Source organism: Pan troglodytes, chromosome 4 (genome assembly GCF_028858775.2).
Source record: "Pan troglodytes isolate AG18354 chromosome 4, NHGRI_mPanTro3-v2.0_pri, whole genome shotgun sequence".
In the NCBI taxonomy this organism is placed as follows: Eukaryota; Metazoa; Chordata; class Mammalia; order Primates; family Hominidae; genus Pan; species Pan troglodytes.
In genome coordinates, this window is record NC_072402.2 from 145,424,698 (window position 1) to 145,437,458 (window position 12,761).

The 12,761-nt window shown below is 38.8% G+C and overlaps 1 protein-coding gene across 6 annotated transcripts in view; it reads right to left on the minus strand.

The window, feature by feature from the left end:
• The window catches only part of JAKMIP2 (janus kinase and microtubule interacting protein 2), a 197,466-nt gene that overhangs the window by 107,261 nt on the left and 77,444 nt on the right, over nt 1-12,761 (minus strand). For 2 of the 6 annotated variants that reach the window (XM_054684689.2, XM_009449905.5), the window contains exon 2: nt 2,693-2,993. The exons of the other annotated variants lie outside the window; for them this stretch is intronic. The gene's annotated coding sequence lies outside the window, so the exon portion shown is untranslated. The remainder of the gene's footprint in view (nt 1-2,692; nt 2,994-12,761) is intronic. 6 annotated transcript variants of the gene reach the window in all.

Consider the following 12,761-nt stretch of genomic DNA (forward strand, 5'->3'; position numbering starts at 1 on the left):
GACTAATATAAAAACAGTATGATAAACATTTTTTAAATGAAAGAAAGAGTAAATGAATGAATGGATTGATGAATGACAAGAAGAGAGTACAGCACTTGTAATTTTGGCCTGGGGACATGCAGAAACGGTCCATTTGAAAGCATAATAAAGCTCGCTCTCTCTTTCTCCATCTAGATTTGAACGATGGTCTTTTTAAAAGTCTATGGGTAATAATAAGATTGACAAAGCAGTTCATAATATCAGGGAAAACTGTCAACACTAACACTGATGATAATTACTGTAAAACTGTGAAAAATGAGAACAAATCATTTCTGTTAGAGAAAATGAATGCTTTTTACCTTATATCTTATTATCAACCAGCACAATCATAATTATGTGTGCCACCAATTTTGTATATGACCTAAAATTGTAAACAATTTTTATTTGAGGGAAACAGTAAAATTATACATTTTTTCCTATCTTTAAAGTTAGCTATTTATAAATATAATATGATATTCACATATCATAAAAATTACTGGAAGAATGATGTTGCTTTATGCTTAAGGACAAGAACTCTGGAGTCAGACCCTAGGCTTAAAGGCCAGCTCTTATCTCTTACTAACTGTGTGACCTTGGGCATGTTACTTAACATCTCTCTGCCCAGCTTTTAATTTCTCCCTCACAGAGTAGTCATTTGGATGCATCTAATAAACTAATACTGTTCATGTAAATACATACCAAAGTAATAAGCACATTGTAAACCTCCATACATTTTCACCATTAATATTATCAGACATGTGACATTTGATGAGATCATGGTGAGTAGTCATTCAGCTTTTCTCACCTACTTACATCAGAACTACACATTACAAATCACTTTCCCTTTTCATCTTTAAGAATCAGAAAGCAATGAACAAAATAGGTGAGTGATGTGTGGGATTAAGGGTGGCAAAGAGCTATCACAAACACATTTTTTAATAAAAAAAGGGGCTGAAAACATAAATGTTTTAATTTGTGGCAAGAGAGTAAGAGGCACAAAATAAAATGTCACAATAAAAAAAAATTGGAATTAAAACTCCCTGCTTTCATTCTTTTGAAAGCATTAATTTATTTTATGGTAGATTTTTAAGTTCAAGTTTTTGCACTTTCGTTTCAGTCCTGTCAAGTCAAAATTTCAAACGACTGTTAAAAATCTTACGTTAACTGAATGGTTTAAATCCTTAGAATTACAATTAATTTGGGGGTTATACTTCTGATCAAATAAATAGAATTTCATAAAATCAAAGTAATTAAGCATATCTGCTGCGGTGGCCCCTTCTCAAATAAATCCTTTTTACTAACAACATTTTCAAGAACTTGGTTGTTGAAGTTCCAGATAGGTGAAGTTTACGATGGACACTGGATTAATAGCTTCTCTTCGTCTGCAGCTCGGCTATATCAATTCCCACATCTCCTCTCCCAAGAGAGCCAATTAATATTAAATTGGTATCAGAATAGCCAGGCTAGAACCTAGCTCTTGTCCTGGTGTCAAATGTGATCACTCTCATTCAACCTCAGATTTAATGTTGACTTGTCTGCTGGAAATCACTACTGCCTACACTGGGAAAATTCCAAGTTTTTTAGAAAAAAACCCTTTAATGATCCATTTTGGCTAGAGAGGATAAAGTTGATTTTCCAGGGAGATGTCAGCAGCTTGTGCTCTTTTTGGGTGTCTCTCATCTTGTCTTTGTGGTTAATTGTGGAGTCACAGTCATATCATGGGCAGCTAAAATAGGAACAGGACTCCTTGATGGGCTGTCTACACCACAAGCAGTCATTACCCCGGGTCAGGACTTCCTGAGAAATAAAGAGGGTATACAGGAAAATGAACAAGGCAACAAGATTCCTACAGATCCTATAATTGTCTAGTGAAATTGATAGGCTATGCTTGTCAAAGCTGCTGTTTGGCATTCTCCCTTCCTGTCTCTCCCTCCCTCCTGGTGACTGGCAATGTCCATCTGCAGCTTTTACAATTTGATGTGTAATTTGGCCTCTCATGTCTCCCTAAATGTGCCTTCATGTCACTTCTACTTTTGAGACTGCATCTTTCTTAAACTTATCTCTTGGTATTTTTCAGATTCACTCTTCTTTGCTGTTGAATAGCCAGAATTCATCTTTGAAAAATTTACTGTGAAAATAAAAACAACTGTCAAATGAAGAAAATAAAACACAGAGTACTAAACTGTTTTGTCAGGCATAGAAATTAAATTTTAAGTCTGTTGTACTTTTGATGAAAGTATGCACATATGGGCTCAGAGCTTATCAAATTGTGACAAATTTTGTGTTTGTTTAAGGTTCTACACTGGAGGCTGAGTAACTTGGAGGCACAGGATAATAAAAGCACATGCAAGCGAGCCAATTTGTTTTATATGTAACCATTTCAGATGCAGGATCAGAAGGATTTTCTCCCTTCATTCTCAAATTTCTGCTAGGCATGAGTATTTACGATCAAGCTAGACTCAAAACAAACTAACAATGCGTTAAATATTAACACCCAGGACTCTTATGGAATGATTTTTTTTGTACTAAGTTTGGCAGTTTATGGACAGTTGCCAATGATCCAACTAAAGTGCTGTTGAATACACGCTTAAATAAAGAAAAGCCTGTTTAGCGCTGAGAGGCTAAAAAAGAAAAGCAAAATGGCACCAATTGCCCGGCTTCCTTCCACACCTACCTCTAAGGTAGAAGACTCTCAAGGATCCAGACTTCCTTTTCATAGACTCCAGATAGATGAGGTTTATGATGGACACTGGATTAATGGCTTCTGTTAGTCTGCAGCTTGGCTATATCAGTTCCCACATATCCTGTCTCGAGAGAGCCAGATGAATAGGATTCCTCCGGAGGGCATTATTGAATGGCAATGGCACTTCTCCAATAGTAGCATCCCTAGCATGGGCATCAGGCCCAGATATTTATTATATGTTCTTCCATAGCTTCTGACCAGCAAGTAAGGTTTGCGTTTCTCATTTCTTCCTCTATTGTTACGGAAGTGAAAGGTGTGTGTGTGTGTGTGTGTGTGTGTGTGCATGTGTGTGAGAGAGAGAGAGACAGAGACAGAGAAAGAGAGAGAGAACAAGTGAGCAAATTCAGAAACTTTTCCCCCTCATTTATACTAATTTTTATGTACTGATTGATAGAAATTGAGATTTAACTCGATGTAACTGCTTGAGTTAGACTGAGACCTAAGTTATATATAATAGAAACTTTTTTCTGGCAAAATTATATAGAATAACACATAGTTCTATTATATTATACATTTTAAAGCCCACAAAGATGAAGTGTTTAAAGTCTGAACATAATATTATAATATTTGCTTTCATTTTAAAGGAGAGACAAAAATACAACAATATTTTATGGAGATCTTTCCAATTACAGGCTTCTACCAGCCTTAACTTTCCTTATCTCAATAAAGGTTAGGACATCATATCCCTTATGGAGGTTGGACAAAATTTAGTAAACATATACTGAGTGCCAACCATATTTAAGATATTGCTCTGTATAAGGTTTACTGAGACTGACATGTTGCAAAACTTCAGGAGATGCCATTCATATATACTTCTGATATGGTTTGGCTGTGTCCCCACCCAAAACTCATCTTGAATTGTAGTTCCCATAATCCCCATGTGTCATGGGAGAGGCCCAGTGGAAAGTGATTGGATCATGGGACAGTTTCCCTCATGCTGTTGTCATGATAGTGAGTGCGTTCTCACAAGATCTGATGGTTTTATAAGGGGCTTCCCCATTTGCTCGGCATTTCTCTCTGTGCCACCATGCAAAGAAGGATGTGTTTTCCTCCCCTTCTGCCATAATTTTAAGATTCCTGAGGCCTCCTCAGTCATGCAGAACTGTGAGTCAATCAAATCTCTTTCCTTTATAAATTACCCAGTCTTGGGTATTTCTTTACAGCAGTGTGAGAACAGACTAATACAGTAAATTGGTACTGCAGAGAGTGCCATGCTGGTATAAGGATACCTGAAAATGTGGAAGCAACTTTGGAACTGGGTAACAGACAGAAGTTGGAACCGTTTGGAGGGCTCAGACAAGACAGGAAAATATGGGAAAGTCTGGACCTTCCTAGAGACTTGCTGAATGGCTTTGACCAAAATGCTGATAGTGATGTGGACAATGAAGTCCAGGCAGAGGTGGTCTCAGATGGAGATGAGGAACTTGTAGGGAACTGGAATAAAGGTGATTCTTGCTATGCTTTAGCAAAGAGACTGGCAACATTTTGCCCCTGCCCTAGAGATCTGAGGAACTTTGAACTTGGGAGAGATGATTTAGGGTATCTGGCAGAAGAAATTTCTAAGCAGCAAAGTGTTCAAGAGGAAGCAGAGCATAAAAGTTTGGAAAATTTGCAGGCTGATGATGCAATAGAAAAGAAAAACCCATTTTCTGGGGGAGAAATCCAAGCCTGCTGTAGAAATTTGCATAAGTAACAAGGAGCTTGTATTAGTTCGTTTTCACACTGCTAATAAAAACATACCTGAGACTGGGAAGAAAAAGAGGCTTAATTGGACTTACAGTTTCACATGACTGAAGACCCTTTAGAATCATGGCAGGAGGTGAAAGGCACTTCTTACATGGTGGCAGCAAGAGAAAAATGAGGAAGAAGCAAAAGTGGAAACCCCTGATAAACTCAGCAGATCTCATGAGACTTATTCACTATCATGAGAACAGCACAGGAAAGACCAGCCCCCATGATTCAATTATCTCACAACACGTGGGAATTCTGGCAGATAAAATTGAAGTTGAGATTTGAATGGGGACACAGCCAAATCATATAAAAGCCAAATGTTAATCACCAAAACAATGGAGAATATGTCTCCAGGGCATGACAGAGGCCTTCACAGCAGCCTCTCCCATCACAGGCCTGGAGGCCTAGAAGGAAAAAATGGTTACATAGGTTGGGTCTAGGGCCACCCTGCTGTGTGCAGCCTGAGGACTTGGAGCCCTGCATCCAAGCTGCTCCAGCTGTGGCTAAAAGAGGCCAAGGTACAGCTCGGGCCATGCCTTCCGAGGATGCAAATCCTAAACCTTGGCAGCTTCCACATAGTGTTGAGCCTGCTGGTGCATAAAAGTCAAGAATTGAGGTTTGGGAACCTCTGCCTAGATTTCAGAGGATCTATGAAAATGCCTGGATGTCCAGGCAGAAATTTGCTGCAGGGGCAGAGTCCTCATGGAGAATCTTTGCTAGGGCAGTGCAGAAGGGAAATGTGGGGGTGGAGACTTGACACAGAGTCACCACTGGGGCACTGCCTAGTGGAGCTGTAAGAAGAGGACCACTGTCCTCCAGACCCCAGAATGGTAGAGCCACCAACAGCTTGCACTGTGTGCTTGGAAAAGCTGCAGACACTCAACAGCAGCTGTGAAAGCAGTTGGGAGGGGGGCTGTATCCTGCAAAGTCACAGGAGTGGAGCTTCCCAAGGCCATGAGCCTACCTCTTGCATTAGTGTAACCTGAATGTGAGATATGGAGTCCAAAGAGATCATTTGGAAACTGTAGGGTTTAATGACTGCTCTACTGGATTTTGGACTTGCATGACCCCATAGCCTCTTTGTTCTGGCCAATTTGTCCCATTTTGAACAGGTGTATTTACCCAATGCCTGCACCCCATTGTATCTAGGAACTAACTTACTTTTGATTTTATAGGATCATAGGCAGAAGAGACTTGCCTTGTCTCAGATGAGGCTTTGGACTTGGACTTTTGGGTTAATGCTGGAATGAGTTAAGACTTTGGGGTACTGTTGGAAAGGCATTATTGTGTTTTGAAATGTGAGGACACAGGATTTGGAGGGATGGGGGTAGAATGATATGGTTTGGCTGTGTCCCCACCCAAATCTCATCTTGAACTGTAGTTCCCATAATCCCCATGTGTTGTGGGATGGACCCAGAGGGAAGTGATTGGATGATGAAGATGGTTTTCCTCATGCTGTTCTCATGCTAATGAGTGAGTTCTCACAAGATCTGATGGTCTTATTAGGGCTTCCCCCTTCACTCAACACTTCTCTCTCCTGCTGCCTTGTGAGGAAGGACGTGTTTGCTTCCCCTTCTGCCATGATTGTACATTTCCTGAGGCCTCCCTAGCCATGTGGAACCATGAGTCAATTAAACCTCTTTCTTTCATAAACTACCCAGTCTCAGGTATTTCTTCATAGCAGCATGAGAATGGACGAATATAGCTTCCTAGAGTTGCTCAAAGTGGAAAGTGGTTGTACAAAAATAATCTGGATTTTCACTGGTACTCTGTGGGCCATAGAAAAATGCCACCTCCTCAGCTCTGAAAGGCTCTTCACAGTCTGGCTTGAACCTCATTTATCACAATCTACGTTATCTAAGATTTGGCCATATAAGATCTATTCACTGCCTACATTTTCCTGTAATTGGTCTATGCTCTTCTATCCCCCAGGCCTTTGCTCATGCTATGATCTAATCAATAAAAGAGAAAATATACACCCATCTATTATTACATACAGTAGGAAAAACACTAAAGCATATCACATTTGAAATGTAGGGTAAAGAAAATTTAAAGAAAATAATGGCAGTTAAAGTTCTGATTTGGTAGGTTGAAAGAATTGCTGCTGGCTTGAGTAGGTGTTGACATGAGCAGAGTTGTGTTCAAGTAAGTCAAGATGGGTTACAGTAAGAAAACGTGTACAATTGTTAAATAAGACAGAATCAGGCTCTAGCCTGGGTGGAAATGGTGAAGAACAGATGTAGAGAGAATTCCAGGGTAAGAGAAAGTAATTGAAAGATCTAGGGAAGTTGTTTACATTGGTGAAAAAAAAAACAATTAGAGAGGGACTCTTTAAATAACAGCAAGACCACAAGAAAAGAGGGTAGGCAGAGAGGCAAGTGAGGTGGGATGAAGGCTGAGTGGCTTGGGGAATAGAGAGGAATTAAGAAACATTTTTTACCCCAGCCATAAATGAACTAGTTTTCTTGAACATCTTACTCATAAAAAAAAACCCTAAAATTTCTGGATTAACAACAATAGCAAAAGCCAATCGCAGAACAAAAATAGAATTCCAGAAATACAAACACCACAGATGGCTCTATCCTTACAGCATCAGCTAAAATGTGATGCCTATTGTACACTGGGGATAGGCAACAAATGCTAGTGTTTCAAGAGTAGGACTTTCTTTGTATGAAGGAGTTTGCATAAAATTGGGTTTCCAAAGAGAACTAAAAGCAACCTGCCCTTCCTAAAGAACACCAAGGAAAACTGTCTATTCAAACTTGGTGCTGTGTGAAGCAGAAAATTATTCTCTGGCATGAAGCCACACGTCATCCTTCATGGTGGTGTGTGACCTAAATGTACGCTATCTATGTTGGTTGAAAGCATATTGGCTGAAAGGCCAGTGCTCCCAATGATCAAAGAGAAGCAAATTCAAAACCTCTTTGGAGAAACACCCTTTTAACACAGACCTCAAAACATTTCCCCAGATAAAGTTCTCAAGTAGAAAAGTTCATGGAGTGGAGGGAAACAGAAATAAAATCAGACCATTAGAGATTCATATATTGAAATTATTAGTCATAGAGTACAAACTATACTAAAAACAGTTAAAAATATGAAAAATATTAAAAATAAAATAAGGGATATAAACAAAGAACTAGTGGCTATAAAAATAAATCAAACCTTTAGGATGGAGAAAAATAATTATAATTGAAAATTAAATGGATGGTAAACATCAGGTTAGATACAGATAAAGAGACATTTAGTGAACTAGCAAATAGATGTAAAGAAATTATTCAATAGTAGGAACAAAAAGACAGATATTTAAAATATATATACATGGTTAAGACAAATGGAAATCAGAGTGAGAAAGGCTAATATATATCTTATGCAGTTTCTAGGAGGAGAAAATAGGCAAACCTGGGACAAGTATACTAATATTTGAGGAGATATAACAGCAGCTTTAGAATTTAGCTGTCTTTAAGTGTCTCATGGGAGAAATTCAGCTGTGTATTTGTTTCCCCATTTTGTCACTACTAAAAGCTTTGATCAGAACCAAGTCTAGATTCTCAGCCCCTAGCCATAGCCAGGAATTAGCAATCTCTGAGGGAAAAAGCAACTGCTGATCTTCAGATCACCTCTGGAAGTTTATTGCCTTTCTGGAATTTTAGTCCCCCTAAACTTGCTTTCTTTTGTAGCTCTCAGATGCCTTTAATATATAATTTTTGTAACATATCTTGCTTTTTAAATTGTTTTCAGTGGAAGCATGGAGCTGTCATGGGCTACTTCATTCTAGCAGAAAGTGGAAACTAAGGGTGGTGTCTTTGATATTTGAGCATATTCATTTGGTTGGCATATGTATGTGGTTGGAGGAAGGTATAATAATAAAGAAAAGTATGGGAGCTAGGAGTGAGATTATGTAGAGTCCTGTAGGCTATGGTAAGAATTTGTTTTGTAAAAAAAGCTGTAAGGTCAAAATATTCTGAAGACCAATGCCATAAAGGAAAAAGTCTCAAAGGAGAGAAACAAGATAAATAAAAGGAATATGATTCTGGAAAGGGAAGAGGGTATCCTGGGATTAGACTCAAGAAGGATGGATCCAGAGGCAGTGAAAGAAGTTAAATTACTTTGTGATCAGATACTGGTTTGTGGTTGATTAGTGGAGACAGAATATTTTAAAGATAAAAGGAGTGCTGATTCCTTTTCCTTACCCTCATAGTTAGTGCAAGTAAGATGAAAAGCAGCCTCTACTTGAAAAGGAAGGAAGGAATCTTCTTGTGAGCAAAAGTTACTTGTTATGGTCTGAATGCTTTTATCCCCCTAAAATTCATACGTTGAAATCTAACCCCTACAGTGACAGTATTAAGAGGAGGGGCCTTTGGGAGGTGAGTAGGTCACAAAGGCTTGACCCTCATCAATCTTTGATCATTGGGAGCACTGGCCTTTCAGCCAATATGTTTCAACTAACATAGATGGCATACATTTAGGTCACACACCAGCAGGAAGGATGACTTGTGGCTCCATGCCAGAAAATAATTTTGTCCTTCACACAGCACCAAATTTGAATAGGCAATGCAACTAGTGCCATTATGAAAGAGGCCCAAGGAGGCTTGTTTGCCCCTTCTGCCATGTGAGGATGCAGCAAGTAGGTGTCATTTATGAGAAATGAGCCCTCACAAGACACCAAATGTGCTGGTGCCTTGATCCTGGACTTATCAGCCTCAAAACTGTGAGCAATAAATTCCATCATTTATAAATTACCCAGTGTAAGGTATTTTGTTATAGCAGCTAGAATGGACTAAGCCACTACTGACCACTCATTTTGCTTGCACATTATCTCTCCATTCTTCTGATAACAGAACTGCCTTTGGGGAAACATCCCTTCTCATTCTGAGTCCATATGATTTTAGTAGAGTCAGCTGCATTTTTCCTTCTGCCTCTTTCTAATTGCCTGACACAAAAGTCGAAATATGATCCAGAGCAACTTCTTACAGCAAACACACTTTTGTCTAGTGAAACCCAATTCTAGAACTTTTGATGGAACTATTTTACTGAGGTTGATGGAATATTAATCTGAACCTGCTAGTGGCTACCTTGCTAACACAAGGGAAGAACCAAAACAGAAGAAACAGCTAAGCTATGAGGATGCAAAGGCATAAGAATGATACAATGGACTTTGAGGACTAGGGGGAAAGGGTGGAAGGGGGGTGACGGATAAAAGACTACACATTGAGTACAATGTACATTGCTTGGGTGATGGGTGCACCAACATCTCAGAAATCACCACTAAAGAACTTATGTACAAAGAAAGAAAGAGGAAGGAAGGAAGGTAGGAAGGAAGGAAGGAAGGACGGAAGGGAGGGAGGGAGGGAGGGAAGGAAGAGAAAAGAGGAAAGGAAAGGAAGACAGGAAGGAAGGTAGGAAGGAAGGAAGGAAGGGAGGGAGGGAGGGAAGGAAGAGAAAAGAGGAAAGGAAAGGAAGACAGGAAGGAAGGAAGGGAGGGAGGGAGAGAGAGAGAGAGACAAAGAAAGAAGAAAGAAAGAAAGAAAAAGAAAGAAAGAAAGAGAAAGAAAGAAAGAAAAGAAAAGAAAAAAAGAAAAGAGCAGAAGCCAAGGGGGAAGGAGACTGACACGCAGCAAGACAGAAGCTGATGATCCAAACATGGTTGAGTATGGCTCTATTTCTATACTTTCCATTTATATGAGATAAATTATCTTTCCTGCTTATGTCAATTTGAGTTGTGTTTTGGCAAACTGCAAAAGAAAGACTCCTCACAAATATACTTGGGAAACTCTGCAATAAATGGGATTTGTTTCCAATAGGAGTTTAACAAGACATTAAAAATCCTAGAATTTCAAAGAAGTAAAGAATCTCAGAGATAAAGAAGATACCCAGGGAAATGTTTTGACTTGCCTCAGGTCCCATAGTGAGTGAGTGGTGGATCTCATGCTAAAATCCAGGTCTTCTATACTTTTCTTCCCTCAGGAAGAGATAATGATATACAGTCATGTGTAATTTAATAAGGGAGATATATTCTGAGGAATGTATCTTTTGGTGATTTTGTCATCCTGTGAACATCATAGAATGTACTTATACAAACCTATATGGTAAAGCCCACTATACACCCAGGCTATATGTTATAGCCTATTGATCCTAGGCTACAAATGGGTACAGCATGCAACTGTACTTCATACTGTAGGCAATTGTTAAGTCATAAGTATTTATGTATCTAAACATACTTAAACATAGAAAAGGTACAATAAAAATACAAGATGAAAATAAATGGTACACCTGTATGGAGGGAGTGCAGCTTGCTGGACTGGAAGTTGTTCTGGGTGAGCGAATAAGTGAGTGGTGAGTGAACGTGAAGACCTAGTCATCACTGTATATCACTGTAGACATTATAAACACTTAGGCTACACTAAATTTACATAAAAGTTTTATTTCTTCAATAAGAAGTTAACCTTAGCGTACTGTAACTTTTTTTTTTTTTTTTTTTAGTGACAAGACCTCACTATGTTTCCCAGGCTGGTCGCATGCTCCTGAACTCAAACAATCCTCCTACCTCAGCCTCAAAGTGCTGGGATTACAAGCATGAGCCACTGTGCTTGGCCTTTACTGTAACTTGTTTACTTCATAAACTTTTTTTTTACTTCAACTTTTTTACTTCATAAACTTTTTAATTTTTAAACTTCTGACTCTTTTGTAATAACAGCTTAAAACACTAATATTTTTGTACTGCTATACAATACATTTTCTTTTTTATATCTTATTCTGTATACTTTTTCTATTAAATGTTTGTTTTTACTTCTTAAATGTTTTGTTAAAAACTAAGACACAAACACCAACCGCACATTACCTTAGGCCTGCATAGGGTCAGGGGTCAGGATCACTAGTATCTGTCTTCCATCTCCACAGCCTGTCCCACTAGAAGGTCTTCAGGGGCAATAACATGCATGGAACTGTCATCTCCTATATTAACAATGCCTTTTGGAATACCTCCTGAGGCTGTCTTACAGTTAACTTTTATATTTAAGTGGAAGGAGTATACTCTAAAATAACAAGGAAGTATAGTGTAGCAAATACATAAGCAACATAGTCTTTTATTATCATTATCAAATATATACTGTGCATCATTATATGTGATATACTTTTATAGACTGGCAATGCTGTAGATTTGTTTACAGCAGTAATACCACAAACACGTGAGTAATGCATTGTGCTACAACGTTACGACTGCTACAATGTCACTAAGCAAAACGAACTTTTCAGCTCCATTATAATCTTATGGGATGGACCACCATGGTAGATGTGGTCCATCTTTGACAGAAACATCATACAGAAACATCATTGTGTAGGACATGGCTGTATGTTCCATTTCTCTCCTGGCCTCCTTTTACTGGGAAGTTTGGTGTTAGGGAAGAGAGGAGGAGGCTCCAACATTAGAGGCAGAGCAAGGTAAGAGGAAAGACAACCAGGGAGTGAGGAATGATTCACTCACCCAGAAGATTAAATTAGCCATTATTAGCTTCTTCATGGAAAGCCAACTGGATTCCCTCTGGTAATCAATTGCCCCAGTCATTACTCAAAAGTCAAGTCAAGCAGAGGTTTCACTTCCTTAACTTGTAAATATCTTTGGCTGTCAATAATCATTTCTACTTGATACTGTGGTTATTCTGATTTTGCAGAAAGGCTCTATGGTAGAGTTAGGAAGAAGCTTCTCCAAAGAAGCACTTTATTTGACTGTGTTTGAAGGTAGGTAGTCATAGGCCCACTGGAGCTGTTTTCTCAAGGATGCAGCATTTTATAGGAAGAGAAAATAGCATTAATAATGTAGCAGAGTATGAATTACAAGGTACAAGCAAACATCTGCACACAAATCAGCCAGGATAATTTTATCTCATCAGATGCCACATTCAGGATACATGAGTGAAATCTCTTTGGAATATGTTCGTTGTTGCTGCAAAACAGAATGTTCTTCGCTTTAAGAATAATTTTCCTCTGGTTTCTTAAAATGCCTTTTACATCAGTTAAACCCATTATAAGTGTGTGAAAAACTTGTGTTGATCAAGCTGAGTTTGAACCCTCAAATTCTAACAAAGTCACTTATCTTCTGCATCATAAGCAGTGGATTATTGGAGCCAGGAAGGGAATTCCAGGAACCCCTTCATTCAGAGACAGTGAATGGTCAGTTGTTAAGTAAACAATAAGGCGGGGTATGGTGGCTTATGCCTATAATCCTAGCACCTTGGGAGGTCGAGGTGGATGGATTGCTTGAGCCTAGGAGTTT